This window comes from Panulirus ornatus, chromosome 73 (assembly GCF_036320965.1).
Source record: "Panulirus ornatus isolate Po-2019 chromosome 73, ASM3632096v1, whole genome shotgun sequence".
NCBI lineage: Eukaryota > Metazoa > Arthropoda > Malacostraca > Decapoda > Palinuridae > Panulirus > Panulirus ornatus.
In genome coordinates, this window is record NC_092296.1 from 1,155,123 (window position 1) to 1,174,651 (window position 19,529).

Genomic DNA, 19,529 nt, shown 5'->3' on the forward strand with positions numbered 1-19,529 from the left:
CCACAACGCATTTACCTTCGATCTCCAACGAGGGAGAGTCGCGGTAAACTGCAACACACAACCTTATTGCGGAGGATCCTGTTAAAAAAAAAAAAAAAAACACCCGCGGCCTGGGGTGGATGGGGAGCCCAGGGCGGCGGTGGGCTGGCGAAGGAGGAGGAGGAGAGGAGGCCTCCCCCTCCTCCGTCTTCACCACGGTCTATTACGTGATCGATAATACCTTACGGAGAAGGGGGGGGGGGGGGGGTAGGCAGACTCTCGTGCAACTCGACGATCAATATAGGCCCATACTATCATGAGGTCCCCGACCCCCACCACACACACACACACACCACCAAGCACGGGCAGCTACCACCATCCCTCACCACACACCATATCGTCATTCACCACCATTCATCGCCACACTCTCCACTCGCCAGCTACACTGATACCACCACCTTCTCCTCTTCGCCATCCACCGCTTGTTACCGCATTAACATTCCATCCACCATCCCTCCTCTCCAATTACCATCTACTTTCATTGCGGCCGAAAACAACCTCACCCCCTCTCTTAACGACCATGGACGACCCTAAAACGGAACCCTCTCCTCCTGCCGCCACGCGATTAGCCCAATCAGCACAGGCCGTAACCCCCCTTCAAGACTCAGTCTCCCAAACCCACACTTGACCCGACAGTCAGCTCTCCGCTACCTGCTAACATTCAACCCACTCATCTACATCCCCATCCACCATTCCACCGAACCACCTGATCCATGGAGAGACTACGACACTCAATACCGTCATAAAACCACCTATGACGACCTGACCTATCCGCCTATCGAGACGACCCTACCTACCACCAATCCACCGTCAACATCCACGATCCTTGACGTCCCTCACCTATCCACCGCTACAACCCCGTCTTACCAAACCAACCTACACCCAAGCCAGTCATCCAGCCCGACCCTCCATCAGCCTAGCCAAAATGACCAGCCACGAACCACACGTCAAACCTCATTATATTTCCCCACCCACGTCAAACCCTACCATACTTATCTCCCCATCCACGTCAAACCCCACTATAATTCATCTCCCCATCCACGTCAAACCCAACCATACTTTATCTCCCCATTCACATCAAACCCTACCATAATAATCTCCCCATCCAAGTCAAACCCAACAATGCTCATCTCCCTAACCATTCCCCTGCTTTATCAGCAGCACTACCATTCAAAACAACACACAGCCATCACTATCATACCCATTTATCACGACCCTCAACATACACAAAGAGGACATTGCACATCTACCAAACAAGGGAGCAGGAGTCTAATGTCAACGCGCCATGAAAAAAGTGAAAAAATGGGTGCTACACTTTGCCCTTTACCATACACAACCCCTACATAGCCACATACACATGCATATATCCTGTTACTACTATACTACTTTTGATCTATGGATCAAAAGAACTTTATAAGCCTTGGAAATGCACCCTGTGGCACTTTATGATGAAATTCAGAAGACTTCCGTAAATCTACAACTTTACAGAAGCACTAAGAAGTGAACCTTTTGGCAACTCGATCATCAATTAACTGGCGATTATTTTCTAGAGAGAGAGCCGACCACCACTACACTGACTGCTGTAGAAGTGACTGGCACCCGATGTGAACAAAGCCTGGGGATAGGTAGGGAGGGAGGGAGGGAAAAGATGGCGGTCCGTACTCTTATCAATGGCCGTGTCAACCCTCAGCAGCGGTTGAACTTCCTCTCCTCCTCCTCCTCTTGACTGACACTGCGAGTGGTACCCAACCAGCCTTAAGCTACTTCAGGAGGTCCTCAGGCACGGCACGTCCGGCCGGGCGGGAGGAGACTAGGCAATGCACGTGCCACATATGCCCCCTACCCACCTCCCTCCCTGCTGGAAACCGTCCTTTGATCTCGTCCTTCCCCATGAAATCACTCCCGGAAGCACACACAGATGATGATCTGGACACCACACAGCAAAGGGGTAATCCAGATGGGAAGACTAGGTTCGACTGACGTATGGCCGGGGCAGGGGTCTTACAAGATGACATGCCCCCCCTTGGAGAAAAAAAGGTCAGTGGGTCAGCCAGGTGAACAATGGTGCTAAGACAAAGGAGGGCCAGGTGGCGTGTGTGTGTGTGTAGGGGGAAGGTGTGTTAAAGGCAGGCAGCACGTGTTGGGGAAGGACTGTGCCAGACCCAAGTTACAACAGCCACTTGCTCCTGGTCCCGGAAGCCTACCTTCGTATTCACCTCACCTCAATGTGAGAGAGAGAGAGAGAGAGAGAGAGAGAGAGAGAGAGAGAGAGAGAGGTATGGTACACCAAGTGGGTGTGGGGGAAGAAAGAAAACTCCTTAACTGATCCACATACGCGTCAGGAACCAAAGTCAATCAATGAAAAGGGGCAAAACAGACCGAAGCCAAGGTTTACTGATAATCTTGCACTTACGTGCTAAGCCTCAACATGCGCTCATCTACGACCACGAAGGGTTGTCCGAGAGATTAAGAAATGACTTTACAGGGTCGCTCACGAAGGATCAATACCTATATAGTATGGCACTGTCTTCATCTAAAGACGTCTTGCCCCATATACTTGAAGAGCAATTAGTCTGACGTTTGGCCTGTTGATTAGCACCTTTTCTCTACCGCCATCACTAAAAAACAAGACTCTCTCTCTTCTCTCTCTCTCTCACATTCTCACGGTTCGCAAACCTCGAACAGCGAGTTTCTTTCATATCGTTAAGTGGCTTCTGGAGTATTTCAGCAAAGTATGTGCAGGAAAATCTGATATCTTTAAGTTCCGGACATCATCAATATACCGAGCGAATATTTCGTCTGGCCAACCCGCTGTGCTTGCAAGACGGAGCGTCAAAGGTACGAGGGTTCCATGAAACAGCAACTCCAAAGCTAACCGGCGAGATGAACTGGAATGGGCTGCCTCTCTCATATGTATCTAGGGACGAACTGGAATGGTCTCCCTCTTTTTCCAATGGATCTAGGGGACGAACTGGAATGGTCTGCCTCTTTTTCCAATGGATCTAGGGGATGAACTGGAATGGTCTGCCTCTTTCTCCATCGTATCTAGAGCAAGACTTCTTCAACCGTCTGCTTCCTCAGAGTCCACGAAAACTCGTGAACCCAACATACCACTGGACACATGAAAACAGGAAATACGTGACGCAATTTAGGGTTCACGTATCTCAAAAAAATCAGTATAATCTTCATGGAATCTCTGCTCTCTAAAAGATGTCCCGACACGAGGACACTGAGACGAACGCGTTCGGCGACGTCAAACCGTCATCCATAAGAGTCTGGTTAACTTTATGAGATGGGACAACACAGTTCCGGGCTAGGTGACGACACGGCCTCCACCGGGTCACGTGTACCCGGTGACACACACACACAACACACACACACACACACAACACACATTCTTGAGGCGACTGTGACGAGGTGAGGCTGGTCCCTGCACCTGACACCAGCAGCAGACAGCGTACCACCACCGTCTGGGCCACACACACACACACACACACAGCCGAGGATCGATAACTTCTGCATGAGCAAGATCACCAGACAGTCTCTCTCTCTCTCTCTCTCTCTCTCTCTCTCTCTCTCTCTCTCTCTCTCTCTCTCTCTCTCCTCTTGTTGCCACCTTCCTACCTTAGGGGTCACGTCCTCCCAGCTCACCTCCCCCACATCAGCTCACCCCCACCCCATCCTCCCCTCGAGCGGGTCCCCGCCAGCCAGCCAGCCAACCAACCCCCAACCCTCCCTCTAACCGAACTGCCATGAGAATATCCCCCGCCCCCTCCTCCTCTCCCCTCCCCTTTTGCCCAGACCCACAGCGCCAAGTAAAATGACGTCAGCGGTCATCGATCCAACGATGCCGAGGAGAGAATATCAACAATCATGTACCCACACCACCCCGAGAGGTCACCCTCATGTACCCACCACCACACCAGCTGGTCTCGCCACAATACACCACACCCTTGGTATATCAACGGCAGACTCCCTCACACCACCATTACGCAACGGGGCAATCTACGTTCCCAACTCCGTGTGTGTGTGTGTGTGTGTGTGTGTGTGTGTGTGTGGGTGGTTGTTTGCCCTTTACACAGGAAAAAAGGGCCTTCCCCCGTTAAACACAGCCACTCAAGTCTCGTGCCGTCACTTTCAAGTCTCGTGCCGTCACTTTCAAGTCTCGTGCCGTCACTTTCAAGTCTCGTGCCGTCACTTTCAAGTCTCGTGCCGTCACTTTCAAGTCTCGTGCCGTCACTTTCAAGTCTCGTGCCGTCACTTTCAAGTCTCGTGCCGTCACTTTCAAGTCTCGTGCCGTCACTTTCAAGTCTCGTGCCGTCACTTTCAAGTCTCGTGCCGTCACTTTCAAGTCTCGTGCCGTCACTTTCAAGTCTCGTGCCGTCACTTTCAAGTCTCGTGCCGTCACTTTCAAGTCTCGTGCCGTCACTTTCAAGTCTCGTGCCGTCACTTTCAAGTCTCGTGCCGTCACTTTCAAGTCTCGTGCCGTCACTTTCAAGTCTCGTGCCGTCACTTTCAAGTCTCGTGCCGTCACTTTCAAGTCTCGTGCCGTCACTTTCAAGTCTCGTGCCGTCACTTTCAAGTCTCGTGCCGTCACTTTCAAGTCTCGTGCCGTCACTTTCAAGTCTCGTGCCGTCACTTTCAAGTCTCGTGCCGTCACTTTCAAGTCTCGTGCCGTCACTTTCAAGTCTCGTGCCGTCACTTTCAAGTCTCGTGCCGTCACTTTCAAGTCTCGTGCCGTCACTTTCAAGTCTCGTGCCGTCACTTTCAAGTCTCGTGCCGTCACTTTCAAGTCTCGTGCCGTCACTTTCAAGTCTCGTGCCGTCACTTTCAAGTCTCGTGCCGTCACTTTCAAGTCTCGTGCCGTCACTTTCAAGTCTCGTGCCGTCACTTTCAAGTCTCGTGCCGTCACTTTCAAGTCTCGTGCCGTCACTTTCAAGTCTCGTGCCGTCACTTTCAAGTCTCGTGCCGTCACTTTCAAGTCTCGTGCCGTCACTTTCAAGTCTCGTGCCGTCACTTTCAAGTCTCGTGCCGTCACTTTCAAGTCTCGTGCCGTCACTTTCAAGTCTCGTGCCGTCACTTTCAAGTCTCGTGCCGTCACTTTCAAGTCTCGTGCCGTCACTTTCAAGTCTCGTGCCGTCACTTTCAAGTCTCGTGCCGTCACTTTCAAGTCTCGTGCCGTCACTTTCAAGTCTCGTGCCGTCACTTTCAAGTCTCGTGCCGTCACTTTCAAGTCTCGTGCCGTCACTTTCAAGTCTCGTGCCGTCACTTTCAAGTCTCGTGCCGTCACTTTCAAGTCTCGTGCCGTCACTTTCAAGTCTCGTGCCGTCACTTTCAAGTCTCGTGCCGTCACTTTCAAGTCTCGTGCCGTCACTTTCAAGTCTCGTGCCGTCACTTTCAAGTCTCGTGCCGTCACTTTCAAGTCTCGTGCCGTCACTTTCAAGTCTCGTGCCGTCACTTTCAAGTCTCGTGCCGTCACTTTCAAGTCTCGTGCCGTCACTTTCAAGTCTCGTGCCGTCACTTTCAAGTCTCGTGCCGTCACTTTCAAGTCTCGTGCCGTCACTTTCAAGTCTCGTGCCGTCACTTTCAAGTCTCGTGCCGTCACTTTCAAGTCTCGTGCCGTCACTTTCAAGTCTCGTGCCGTCACTTTCAAGTCTCGTGCCGTCACTTTCAAGTCTCGTGCCGTCACTTTCAAGTCTCGTGCCGTCACTTTCAAGTCTCGTGCCGTCACTTTCAAGTCTCGTGCCGTCACTTTCAAGTCTCGTGCCGTCACTTTCAAGTCTCGTGCCGTCACTTTCAAGTCTCGTGCCGTCACTTTCAAGTCTCGTGCCGTCACTTTCAAGTCTCGTGCCGTCACTTTCAAGTCTCGTGCCGTCACTTTCAAGTCTCGTGCCGTCACTTTCAAGTCTCGTGCCGTCACTTTCAAGTCTCGTGCCGTCACTTTCAAGTCTCGTGCCGTCACTTTCAAGTCTCGTGCCGTCACTTTCAAGTCTCGTGCCGTCACTTTCAAGTCTCGTGCCGTCACTTTCAAGTCTCGTGCCGTCACTTTCAAGTCTCGTGCCGTCACTTTCAAGTCTCGTGCCGTCACTTTCAAGTCTCGTGCCGTCACTTTCAAGTCTCGTGCCGTCACTTTCAAGTCTCGTGCCGTCACTTTCAAGTCTCGTGCCGTCACTTTCAAGTCTCGTGCCGTCACTTTCAAGTCTCGTGCCGTCACTTTCAAGTCTCGTGCCGTCACTTTCAAGTCTCGTGCCGTCACTTTCAAGTCTCGTGCCGTCACTTTCAAGTCTCGTGCCGTCACTTTCAAGTCTCGTGCCGTCACTTTCAAGTCTCGTGCCGTCACTTTCAAGTCTCGTGCCGTCACTTTCAAGTCTCGTGCCGTCACTTTCAAGTCTCGTGCCGTCACTTTCAAGTCTCGTGCCGTCACTTTCAAGTCTCGTGCCGTCACTTTCAAGTCTCGTGCCGTCACTTTCAAGTCTCGTGCCGTCACTTTCAAGTCTCGTGCCGTCACTTTCAAGTCTCGTGCCGTCACTTTCAAGTCTCGTGCCGTCACTTTCAAGTCTCGTGCCGTCACTTTCAAGTCTCGTGCCGTCACTTTCAAGTCTCGTGCCGTCACTTTCAAGTCTCGTGCCGTCACTTTCAAGTCTCGTGCCGTCACTTTCAAGTCTCGTGCCGTCACTTTCAAGTCTCGTGCCGTCACTTTCAAGTCTCGTGCCGTCACTTTCAAGTCTCGTGCCGTCACTTTCAAGTCTCGTGCCGTCACTTTCAAGTCTCGTGCCGTCACTTTCAAGTCTCGTGCCGTCACTTTCAAGTCTCGTGCCGTCACTTTCAAGTCTCGTGCCGTCACTTTCAAGTCTCGTGCCGTCACTTTCAAGTCTCGTGCCGTCACTTTCAAGTCTCGTGCCGTCACTTTCAAGTCTCGTGCCGTCACTTTCAAGTCTCGTGCCGTCACTTTCAAGTCTCGTGCCGTCACTTTCAAGTCTCGTGCCGTCACTTTCAAGTCTCGTGCCGTCACTTTCAAGTCTCGTGCCGTCACTTTCAAGTCTCGTGCCGTCACTTTCAAGTCTCGTGCCGTCACTTTCAAGTCTCGTGCCGTCACTTTCAAGTCTCGTGCCGTCACTTTCAAGTCTCGTGCCGTCACTTTCAAGTCTCGTGCCGTCACTTTCAAGTCTCGTGCCGTCACTTTCAAGTCTCGTGCCGTCACTTTCAAGTCTCGTGCCGTCACTTTCAAGTCTCGTGCCGTCACTTTCAAGTCTCGTGCCGTCACTTTCAAGTCTCGTGCCGTCACTTTCAAGTCTCGTGCCGTCACTTTCAAGTCTCGTGCCGTCACTTTCAAGGCTCGTACCGTCACTCCCAAGACTCGTACCGTCACTTTCAAGACTCGTGCCGTCACTATCAAGTCTCGTGCCGTCACTTTCAAGTCTCGTGCCGTCACTTTCAAAGACTCGTACCGTCTCTTTCAAGGCTCGTCCCGTCACAATCACGAGTCGTAACGTCAATTCGCAAGGGATCGTGTAATTACGTCTGTGGGAGGGAAGCGTCTGGCTCAAGGACCAATGAGGCTCAAAGCCACACCACAGGGGTACTTGCGTCACCGACATCCACCGCAAGAAAAGAGTAAAGTACCTGGACAGACCTGTGGTAAAGAAGGCCGCCCCCACACCCTCCCTCCCGCACCTCCAGGTCTGCTCCAGTAAACAAGGAAGTGGAGGAACCCTGCTATAATGCTGCTAGTGCTGCTACTGCCGCAGCCTCCACGTCCTTCAAGGCATCCTGTTCAGCCTGGCTTAAATACTGTGAAACAGCGATGGATAGGGACCCCTCAGCACACGCTGTTCTTGAGCTAACGATTCAAAGAGCGAGTTGCTCAGGCCGTACGAAGTCGTGGTGGGGTCATCCTGGCGCACGGACAGCGTGCTCGTGCGTTCGCAGGACTGAGCGCTGGTTACAACAAAAAAATACATAATGGCGAATTCTTCACAGAACGAACGAGAGAGAGAGAGAGAGAGAGAGAGAGAGAGAGAGAGAGAGAGAGAGAGAGAGAGAGAGAGAGAGCAGGTATACCTATGACAAAAAACTGGAGAATTTCTCATGGACGAGAGAGAGAGAGAGGTGGTGGGGGAGCAGCAGCAGGTATACTAAATGACAAAAAAAAATATATTCCTTTAAAGCCACACTGTTAAGAGGCAGCGACGCACTGCCGGGATCAAAGACGAAAATGGTGCGTCGAAAAATGCCTACGGACGCGGGCGAGGCCGAAGAAAAGCTTCGGGGAGGAGGAGGACACACGGCACCAGGAAGCGAGATAACAGGAGGGGAAGAAAAAAAAAAAACAAATAATGAAAGCAGAAAATTCCTCCCCTTGCGACGCAAGAGCGCCGCCTTCACCGACGCGGCCATGGCTCTTCTGACCTCGCGACCTTGACCTGAGAACCACCTCCCCTTCCCCCCACACACACACATTCATCCCAAATCCGATAATTCCTCCCGTGTGCCGCGTCAGGCACGTGCTCATTTTAAAGACCGACTCTTTCCCACCACCGCCGCTGTGACTCCACAACACTTTTCCTTCAGCTGAGCGAGGAGGAGTGTGACCTCTCCCTCCTCACCTCTGAAGTGGAAAGAGTCCCAACTCTGGCGGGTGGGATGTGGGGAGAGGAGAGAAAAAAATAATGTTTAGTGTCGTGATGGCGTTGCGTTCGTTCCAGGCCTGGCCAAGCCCTTCCAGGCCAGGCCAGTTTCTTACCGCTTATGCCGCCGCGGTTCCAGCCAACCCGGAGCCTCCAGACCCCAGCCAGCCTCGATTTCCGTCGTCAGGATTCCAGCCATCCCCCCCCCCCCACCACCACCTCAAAACACAAACACACACACACACCATCTTGGGATACCACCCCATACAATCCAGTGTGGCAGACACCCTAACCCCCTGAACCATGTTTGGCAGAAAGTTCCACAACAAGACAAAGGGGAGGACGAGAGAGAGAGAGAGAGAGAGAGAGAGAGAGAGAGAGAGAGAGAGAGAGAGAGAGAGAGAGAGAGAGAGAGAGAGAGAGAGACCTACAGAAGGGTCCATTTACTGCACCCCCCTGAGAGGGCCAAGTATCAACCCTCATATTTTGGCACTAGTTTCGTTTCTCCCTTAGAAAAAAAAAGATACTCAACATGCCTCTATCAATAGATCAATGAATCTTAAAGGACATATCAGTGTACCACACGTACATCTAGAGCACCGACTGCGCATATTAATGTACCACACGTATATCTAGAACAGCAACTGCGCATATTAACGTTCATGTATATCTAGAAATGCGACTGCGCCTATTAGTGTACCACACGTATATCCAGGACAGCGACTGCGCACACACGCGCGTGACTCGCTACATCACACGAACAATAAGGAAACGGCTACAATAAATCACCCAAGAACACTCGAGACGATGCCAAAGCGCCAAGCATCATCCCTAAAAACAAAGGGCCACACGAACTCACGAATCCTTTAAAAAACTATTCAATGTTTTCTGACACTGTCTAACCTTAAAAAAAATACTGAAGGGACGCGTCTATTGTTTGAGAGGAATCCGTACACGAACCTTTAATTATAAAGGGTTTCGTACGAGGCCAGAGGCATCCAAACAGATTGGAAGACTTGTTAAAAAAAATAAAATTCAGGCTTATATAGTACTTCCCAAACACCATGAAGCTACTTATAGGGGTCTTCGATCATCCCTCTCTCTTCATCAACAAAGACCAATCAAGATAAAAGACGAGCGACAGGGTTGGCCTACCGTCCACACCACCCAGCGGATCTGTGGTGCACGATGTGCCTCGCTAACGTCCCCACCTTCGACGGCGGGAGGAGGCTCCCTCCCCGGCCTCTAGAGTCTGATCCCTGGTAGCACACCACGGGAGGAAGAGGAGGAGGAGGGAGGGAGGGGAGCGCCTACCTCGCCTGCCCTTTAAGTCACAGCGCTCCTCGTGACGTCACCAGTCACAACAACAGCAGGGGCATATCACCTTCTGCACAGCTTCCTGGTGATGTACTATTCTTGTCCGCTTCATAAGGTCGTATGCCGCCCCCTCTCTGGAGAGACGACGGAGGTAGTCAACGGTAACCCACAACCAGGAAGCTGTTGACCCCTTAACTACAACTTTATGACCACAGCACGACGGTACGACGACCGCCCCCCCCTAATACAACGGTACAACTGAAGCACGACGGTCCGGATCCCTAAGGGTCGACGGGACGACCCTGGCCCGGGTATACAAAAAGGCCCTGTCTTTAAATCCGATCCTTTAAAAAGGGAATCAATTCCACGACCACGCCATACACCAGGGTCGTACCGTCGTGCTCGAATCCAACCCCCATCTCTGCAAGGGGTGGAGAAATAGAAACTACGTAGTATATACCTTTTTAAGGCACAGAGCTAATCTCAGCCCTGGGAGGAACAAAAAGTCTCTCTCTCTCTCTCTCTCTCTCTCTCTCTCTCTCTCTCTCTCTCTCTCTCTCTCTCTCTCTCTCACAGAGTACGCGAAAGCTTAGATGGACTTCAAAGCGTAAGATAATGAGTCGAACCCGTGTCCCACTCAGCTGCAGGAACACTATACCAAGGTACGACTCCCGGAGACACAGTGGAGACACGTGTGTGTGTGTGTGTGTGTGTGTGTGTGTGTGTGTGTTTTCCGTGCTGGGTAACTGCAACACAACAGGAGTCTGCGGTGGGTTGGGGGGGCTGGTGGAAGGGGGTGTGTGCCGGCCTTGAGCTGTGGCACTGAGGAAGAGTTCACCTGAATGGCTGCTTCCTGGTGGGGAGAGGGAGGGAGGGTAGGTTGGTTCGTCCCATGGGGATAGGGAGGGTCCCCAAACACACACACACACACACCCTACTAAGGTCCTGGGTTCGAATCCTGGCGGTTGGAGAGTATTGTGTTTTCTATGGAAGTATATCCACGTAGTGGGAGTACGGCCCCCTGGCGAGACAATAAACGTCAGAATCGTACCACAAACTACGTCGTTATGACTCCTCCGGCCAACGGTGACACACACGAGACGAAGGTCGGGTGCAGCGCACACCGCCTTCAACGTACAGACCCAGCGAACGGCTTCTGGCGTTTCTTCCTGATGACGCCCAAATCCGTCAGCCACACACCACGTGTCCACTGGAAGGCCACCAGCTGACCACCGGTAAACATCCACAGGGGGAAGGAGGGAGGGTGGGACATGACCAGGACTCAGCGGCGAGCACTGGTCTCCCTGCCTGGTACCAGGCACAGGATCTGCCTGCCTGGTACCACACACACTGGTCTCCCTGGTGCCAACACCTCTCCATACGTGCCATGGCTCATTACACCCTCGCCAACTTTCAACCAGCCGTAGGGAAGATCTGAGGGAGGGAGGGAGGGAGGCATGGATGGGGCAGACTCCCGCACCAGCAGGGCCACGTTAAAAGTTCCCACCACGTCCTCTGCTCCCGTAGACGCCACTGCCTCTGCATGACGTCACAGGAGGAAAAGTGATGGGCGGAGCGACAGTCTGTACGCCACATACACACACACACACACATCGTGGGAATCTTGTACGACCATCAGTCTCGTCAAGGACGGAGAGAGAGAGAGAGTCTAATACCTCCTCCACAACTGGCAAGTTTACTGTGCACCCTACACCCGTGTGCCGTGAGCGGCAACGCAAAAAGGATTACACAGGTTACAGAGGAGGGGAGGGAAGGGGAGAGGAGAGAGGGGGGGGGGTGTCTTTTCTTTATCAAGACCCCCAGGGGAGGGGAGAGGAGGGTAGTAATGTTACACCAGGAGGGATGGGCGATCCACCCACTCCCACAGCCGGCAACACGACCCCCCCGGCTGACTGACAACCTCACCACACACATACACACCCAAGACGTACTCCAGTCTCACCACAATCCTACCACACCACACCACGCACACACACATACCCTGGTCTGTCATTAGCCACACCATTCCTAATCACTAATTTTCACGAATGGAATCCATAAGCTGCTTCACGGACAAGGACAAAAGGTAATTAGTACTTCACGAAGGTGATCCGGAGGAAATGTACCACGAAATCCTCAACAATACACGAAACTGTGGTATATATATCGAAAAGACATACCTAAACCCACAATGTACTGAGCAGGGCAAGGAAAGATATCCTATGTTAAGACAATTCAAGACGTGATATTGCCATTGTATAACAGGGACTTCACAGTCCTGCAGCCTCACAATGTTGCTGCTCCCTCCTCCAACACTGGCGCCTTCATCTAACATGCCTCCTCACGAGACTCCACCATGCCCGAGTTGAGGAGGACAGCTTCACCATGACACTTAGGCCCAAGAAACCTGTCCAAGTATAAATACAAGGAAGACAAAAAAAAAAAAAAAAATTTAAGGCAAGGACATATAAAAGTTACAAGCCATGAGATTAAAACGAAGATGGAATATAAAAGCAGAGCCGAGCCAGTGTGAACACATCCAGATGAAGGTGTGTAGGTGTACAAGTGCGACACCTGAGGAGCGACACCCCCAGGGGAAGAAGTTACCTGTAAAACCAGGTCAGTGGGTGAGGCGACCCTCGAACACCTGGCTCCCTGTGTGATCTCACCTGCTCAGGAAATGTCACCTTTTTTGGGGGCGAAAGGAAAAAAAATATATATGATGAAGGTTCCAATCACGAAGAAAGGTCTTCATGGAGGCCAGGCTATAAATGACACACTAACACCAAAAAAAAATAAATGGTCTAAAATGACACTCTGTGCGTGGAAAGAGCTAGGTTCGTTCTTTCTTTTTTTTTTTTTAAGGCGATAAAAACCTGCCTTTTAAAAAGGGTCAGATCGCAGCTGGCAGGGGAAAGCCACTGGGAGGTACAACGGTACAACGGGAGTTCCAACCTCAACGGTGTAGCGAGTGGGAGACACACACACACCACAGTGGGCCTACCTCAAGGCACCGTCGGCCGTGCGTTCACCACGTCATACTGGCTCACTTAAGTGATACGTAGTCTCAAGAGTGTTTCTCCATGCTGTTCCACACCCACACCACGTCTCTCCACACCAACGCCACTGCCCACACTCCGTTCTCACTACACGTCCTCCACTCCACATTGGGCCACAATCAGCCAAGCTCACGGTATGATTGCGAGACACATTCCTGCCTCACTGGCCCGGACCAGCACATTGGGTGCATCACCTGAGATGGTCTGTCACTCAGAGGGTGCTGCATCATCAACTCCCTCCCCATCGGAGACTCCCGCACCTAACAGGCTGACACGGGGTCTGGGGCACGGCAGGAGGAGTAGGTTAAGCATCCTCCCAAGCCTGTGGTTGAAGCCTTATGCACCAACTCGTCTATCAAGGGGTATCCCGTCTTGTCTAGACGTCAGAGGCCAAACCACACCTACCAATGGCAAGCTTGGCCATCCTAGACAACACAGCCAGTATCTCACAGAATAATACTGCTCCTATAATGCTCCAAGCCAGCCAGATGACGTACCTGTAGATAGCCTCGACATGAGACAGGCCCCGCTAAACTAGAGCGAAGCCTGACATCATCAGCTGCAACTGGATCAAGCCTTACTATACACAGCGGTGTAATCTGCAACTGGATCAAGCCTTACTATATACACAGTGGTGTAATCTAACTCAGTACCCCATCATGCTCTCTCTAGGCCAGCAGCACCCACCAATCCAACTCCTCCTCCACGTCTCAAATGCCTCTCCCGTGCAGATCTACTCCTTCGACAAGATGCGAGGGTAAGAGTGTTTACGGATCCTAAACACTGGCAAGTCTTAATGGAAAATTCCACCAACGCTGTCTGCCTCCTTCGCGAGTCTTCCTTCACTGTCTTGTTTCCATTACATGGGGGGTAACACTGATACCTGAAGGCGTCAACCAGTAACTCCACTAACTGAGGAGAGACGCCTAGTATCTTTTGAGGATAGATAACCACTATCTTCCAGACTTCTGAGAATATGATAAGGAAAAGAAACGGTGGAAGGGGAGAAGGGGAGGGGCGGCACAGAAAGGTGGAGGAAGGGGCGGCAAGTACAAGACCGTGGCATTCTATGCCACACTGGCGCTGGGTCATCACGGGTGCCACAACCCGAGGATGGAAGAGGGGCGCCTCTCGCCCCGACCTCACCCATCACCAGCACTTCACCACACTTTCCCATGCTGCCCAAACCCCCAATTTCGTCCAGGACTCTCCAGTCCTCAGCAGCTGTCAAACCTCTTCCCTCCGAAACACACAGGAGAGGGTTGGGAGGAGCGGGTATGAGTATAAACCCTCCATTTCACAATTACACAACCGATGGAGGCTTCTCGCACTCCCTCCCTGCCCAAAACCACTACATCAAAGTTGAATTTTGACACAAGCTGTTAATATCACCAAGACAACAACCATCTACGCTACACACATCACATACACTAATTATAACCATCACCCCTTTCGACCTCAATCAACTTAATACTTTTACGACGGGAGCTTACAAACGCCACTTTTATCCCTTTTTGTTTCAAAGGGCGTTTTACATGGGGGAGGGCCACTTTTTAAAACGTACTCTATTTACGGCATGATAACTTGCAATCGAGTTTTGTGATCATGGCTAACGAGAGGAGCCGCTCACTCACCTCAAGGCTAACAGGAGGATGGTTTATTAGGCTGCGCTGCCCACATCCAGTCAACCACAGAATAAACCAATCATTAAAGGAAAAAAAAAATATATATATATATATACGTTCATAATGCGTCTGACTGGACACCCAGAATACACACAAGCCATCATATATGTTCAGCAACTCCCATCAGACGACCTCGCGCAAGCACGCACGCATGCATGCACGCACGAGCGCCCGCGCACACACACACACACACCAATGCTGGTGTATTGCAAGATCTTACCATCTATCTATCTACCCACCTATAGGTAGATAGATCAGGTGCAAAGCATTTGCCCTCGAAGCCACTCGTAAAATTCCTCAATACACAAGATTCCTCAAAAACCTTTGAACTGCACGACCCGTTCAAGCGACTTAAGGCCCTTAAGGGTCAGGTCAAAGGTCGCGCAGAAACGACGGGAGTGGGGGATGAAGGTATCACGAACCGATAGGAAAAAAAAAACAATCCATGTCGTGATGAACGTATACTTTTATGGCTGAAAAACGCACAGATGTGCTCGCCCTCTGGTGAATGCAGCAGGCCTTGCTAGCCGGTAGGGGCGGTCTTGGAAAAATACGTTACGTAAAATACTCGTATAGATATTACCATCCACACAGGAGTGCTCCACGTGCACAATTTCCGCACTAAATGGAGTTGTTCATAGACGCAATGGCCTGCAAGAGAACCATGCGGTGGTCATTTAGCTCCTCCGTCTGCGATGCGGTGATCATTTAGCTCCACAGTCTGCGATGCGGTGATCATTTAGCTCCTCCGTCTGCGATGCGGTGATCAATTACCTCCGTTTTACACTGTGATTATAACTATTACAGTCCTCCACTGTAATGACACCATAGAAATTATCAAGTGGAGCTTATGAAACCCAACACAACGGGTACAAACTGGTCAAGGATATACGAAGTAGACTGGTCGTGGCTATACCAAGTACAGACTGGTCGTGGATATAACTAGTATAGACTGGTCGACGATATACCAAGTACAGACTGGTCGAGGATACCAAATACAAACTGGTCGAGGATACCAAATACAAACTGGTTGTGGGGTTACGCCATATGGCTTCTCACGAGGGACCTCGGCAATATGACGCGTCGTGTACAGCGGACGGGGGGGCGTTGGCGGCGGACGAGTGTGTCGTGCCGAGGCTTCGTGGGACGACACGACGACGACCTGGGTCAGGATGGTCTGATGGGAAGGACAGATGGAGGGTAATGGTGGGCGTCTGGCCCGGCCGTCCGCCCCCACCACAACAGACCCTAATCTTGTACCTTGGGGTCAATAGGGTCACCACCTCTCGTTATCACTAGGGAAGCCTACCACATCTGAGGGGTTCTCTACCACAATGCAACAACTCGCCTGTCTGTCTGTGGCGCCTTACACACTCCCCTGTCTGTCTGTGGCTCCTTACCCACTCGCCTGTGCTCCTTACACACTCGCCTGTCTGTCTGGCTCCTTACGGCCAATACCTATGAAAGTTCCGAGATACAGAGCCACTACCAGAAATACTAAGCAGGTGTCGGCCGCTACTGCTAGCGAAAGAATGTCGAGAAATGGTCGAGCAGGTGGCGGTGGTCTACGGCCGCCACAGAACAGCAGGTAGAGGACCCAGAGCGGCCTATGGCGGTGACGACGGCGGCGTGGCTGGCCAGGGTGGCCTCCCGGCGTACAGGAAATTCCTCCTTTTCAGCACCACGACCGACCCGCTCCCCGCCCTCTCTCTCTCTCTCACACACACCTACCCTCCTCCCTGCGGCCCTCACCAGCGCGCCCCTGGTGAGGACACAGGTCCTGGTATGTGTCACAGAAGGGTAAGAGGAGGACGAAGGTGTCCTTCACGGGAGGACGTGGGGGACGCAGATGATGGAGGTGACGTGGTATACCCGCAGACAAACCCCACACACACACACACGGAGGGAGGGGAGCGTTGGATACAATGGTCATCAGTGATAAGCCGAGGTCCTGGTTACGTGTTGTCTGCGTCGGGATGATGATGATGATGATGGCTGGAGGAGCTACGCAGCACTGGGGGGATGGCATAACCCCAGGCCTGACCAACCAGCACCAGACGAGGATATCAAACGAAAGAAAACATTGCTAACGGGTGACTGGAAAAGCCATTCATCTCTTGGTCACGACGGTACAACTCGAGCGTATAATGGTGTGGTCTTTGTCCCATGGGTCGCATCGTCGTGGTCTGGTCACGTCCCAGGGGTCGCACCGTCGTGGTCTGGTCTTTGTCCCATGGGTCGCACTGTCCTGGTCTGGTCTGTCCCATGGGTCGCACCCGTCGTGGTGTGAGGGAGGTGGCGTATCAAACGTACGGTCAAGCTGAACGTTTCAAGGTGTGGTACACCCCGTCTGCTGGGGGCCAGGGTGTCGTCCTTCTCGGGTGGCGAAACGTTCCCCAGCCTTCCTCCCACGCCATTCCCATCAGCTGACGATGGCATACAAAAAATGACGCAACACTAACACACACACGTGGTACCTCGCTCATCCCTGCCTGGACATGTTCCTCCCCACCCCAGCCTGCAAATCATTATTCCCTCTCTCTTCCCCTCCCTAGATACAAGCACACCTTTCTGTTGCTATAAGAACAAACGTGCCATTCAAATTCTATCTACGGGAGGGCCTCCACGACAGGTCTCTGGAGAAGTCCAGCTCAACTAGGGAGGATTTGAAGACATTAGTAGCTGTTATGAGAGGACCATGTACGTACACAACGCTGCTTGCATGACGAGGCTTGGCAACCGTGGTAGGTGCAACCCACCCCCCATCCCCCAAACTGCATGACCAAGGGGTGCCTTTCAGGCAGCTGCACCCTGACGCAACACACTCCTGTTGGCCAAACAATGTATCGGGAGCGTGACTGCTGAGCGAGCCTCCGTGTGGCCAAACCTAGCCTTGCCTTAGTCAACCCCCGTCGTCCCCCCCAACGCATACCTGCATGACACACTGTTACTCTCGACAATAAATGACTCCGTCCTCTGCATGATTCTCTCTCTCTCTCTCTCTCTCTCTCTCTCTCTCTCTCTCCGCGCCTTGCCTTGTCCACCACCGAAATCGTTGCCCAGCAGACCCCGTTTATCCTCCACAGCGACCTGCCTGCCGCCCGCCTCCACTCTACAAACTCTACCACTCCAGGTCAGCGTGGAGAGTCCTGAAAATCACCAGGTCAGACCTGGAAGGGTCCTGGTCTCCTGATCCACGGCAAAGTGACCATCGTAGGTCCAGGTCAGTGCGACGAGTCCTGGAGTCACCACGCCAGACCTGGAGGAGCCCTGGTCTCCCGTCCTACAATACACGTCCACAGATATCCCGGTGTACACACACACACACACACACGTCGCCTCGCGTACATACGCATGCATGCTGAGGGTAAGTTACTCATCTGTGTTTACATTACTCCAATGCGTACATACGAAGCGAGTAAATACTTGTATTATGTAACTAGGTCAACATACGTTGAGAGCGTGTTAATCGAAGTACTTGGAAGTCAAAATAAATATCGTGTGTGTGTGTGTGTGTGTGTGTGTGTGTGTTCGGGTACACACGGCCGACGAGGCATGTCCTCTACTGCCGTACACAGACGCTGGCTGATGACATTCCTGGCGCGCCACAACACCCTGTCCCCCTTACCAGTGGTACGCCATCACACTCCAATCCTTTACGCCCTTCCTCAACAAGACGCTCCCTCTACGGTGTGTGTGTGTGTGTGTGTGCGTCAACTAAGGTTTCAGGATGTGATGTCTATATTTATGAAGAACGTCCATTACCCAATTTCTCCGATTTCAAGTTACCACCCTTCACACGTGGCACTTCATGCGCCTGGCAATGCGCATGGCTGTGGGAGGCTCAGTCGGCCCATGGAAGCCGGCTGCCACTCCTCCCAGTCGCCTAGTTCAAAATATCGTACACACATTTCACTTATATCCTTTCACAGCTTATGATCAGAAATAATATATGAAAATACACAAACGGATGACTATATATAGACATTTTCTTTTATAAGCAACGTATTTTACATACGAACAAAAATATATTCAACCGAGGACATGGAGAAAAACTTAAAAAAAAAAAATCCCTGGGGGTCTTCACACAGTAAAAACAAAAAAAACAAAAAAATGAATTCCTCTCAAGAACACACGCATACCTGGATCACCACCACGAGACAATGAGGGGCCCCGACCGCGCACACAACATTGAGAAAATGCTAGGTAATGTTCTTCAATTCTTACGTGTGCAGTTTTGCTCACGGTGGAACCATTCTGTAACAGCGAACCCCCCCCCCCCCCCCGGGGGGGGGGGGGTAAAAAGACTTCGAACAGCTAATCCAGAAACTCTGAAGAACCTGCCGGAAAAATTAGTACATGCCACTGGGACAAGATTCAAAGAGTTGCCATGCTTGGGGGACCCCTCCACACTTGCCCCCACTCCATGCCTGAATGGGTAGACATCCACACCTGCCACATTCCATGCCTGACTGGGTACATCTCCACACCTGCCACACCCTATGCCTGAATGGGTAGCCCTCCACACCTGCCACACCCCATGCCTGAATGAGTAGACCTTCACACCTGCCACACTCCATGCCTGACTGGGCAGACCTTCACACTTGCCACACTCTACTATGCCTGACTGGGTAGACCTTCACACCTGCCACACACTATGCCTGACTGGGTAGACCTGCCACACTCCATGCCTGAATGGGTAGCCCTCCACACCTGCCACACCCCATACCTGACTGGGAATACCTCCAGTTCTACCACACTCCGCGCCTGAATGGGTAGCCCTCCACACCTGGGACAGATAA

The 19,529-nt window shown here is 51.9% G+C and overlaps 1 protein-coding gene across 15 annotated transcripts in view; it reads right to left on the minus strand.

Annotated features, from left to right (window-relative positions):
- The window catches only part of drn (doctor no), a 150,590-nt gene that overhangs the window by 80,660 nt on the left and 50,401 nt on the right, over positions 1-19,529 (minus strand). The window contains exon 1 of one of the 15 annotated variants that reach the window (XM_071661156.1): positions 12,988-13,126. The exons of the other annotated variants lie outside the window; for them this stretch is intronic. The gene's annotated coding sequence lies outside the window, so the exon portion shown is untranslated. Of the gene's footprint in view, positions 1-12,987; positions 13,127-19,529 lie in introns of those variants that run through there. 15 annotated transcript variants of the gene reach the window in all.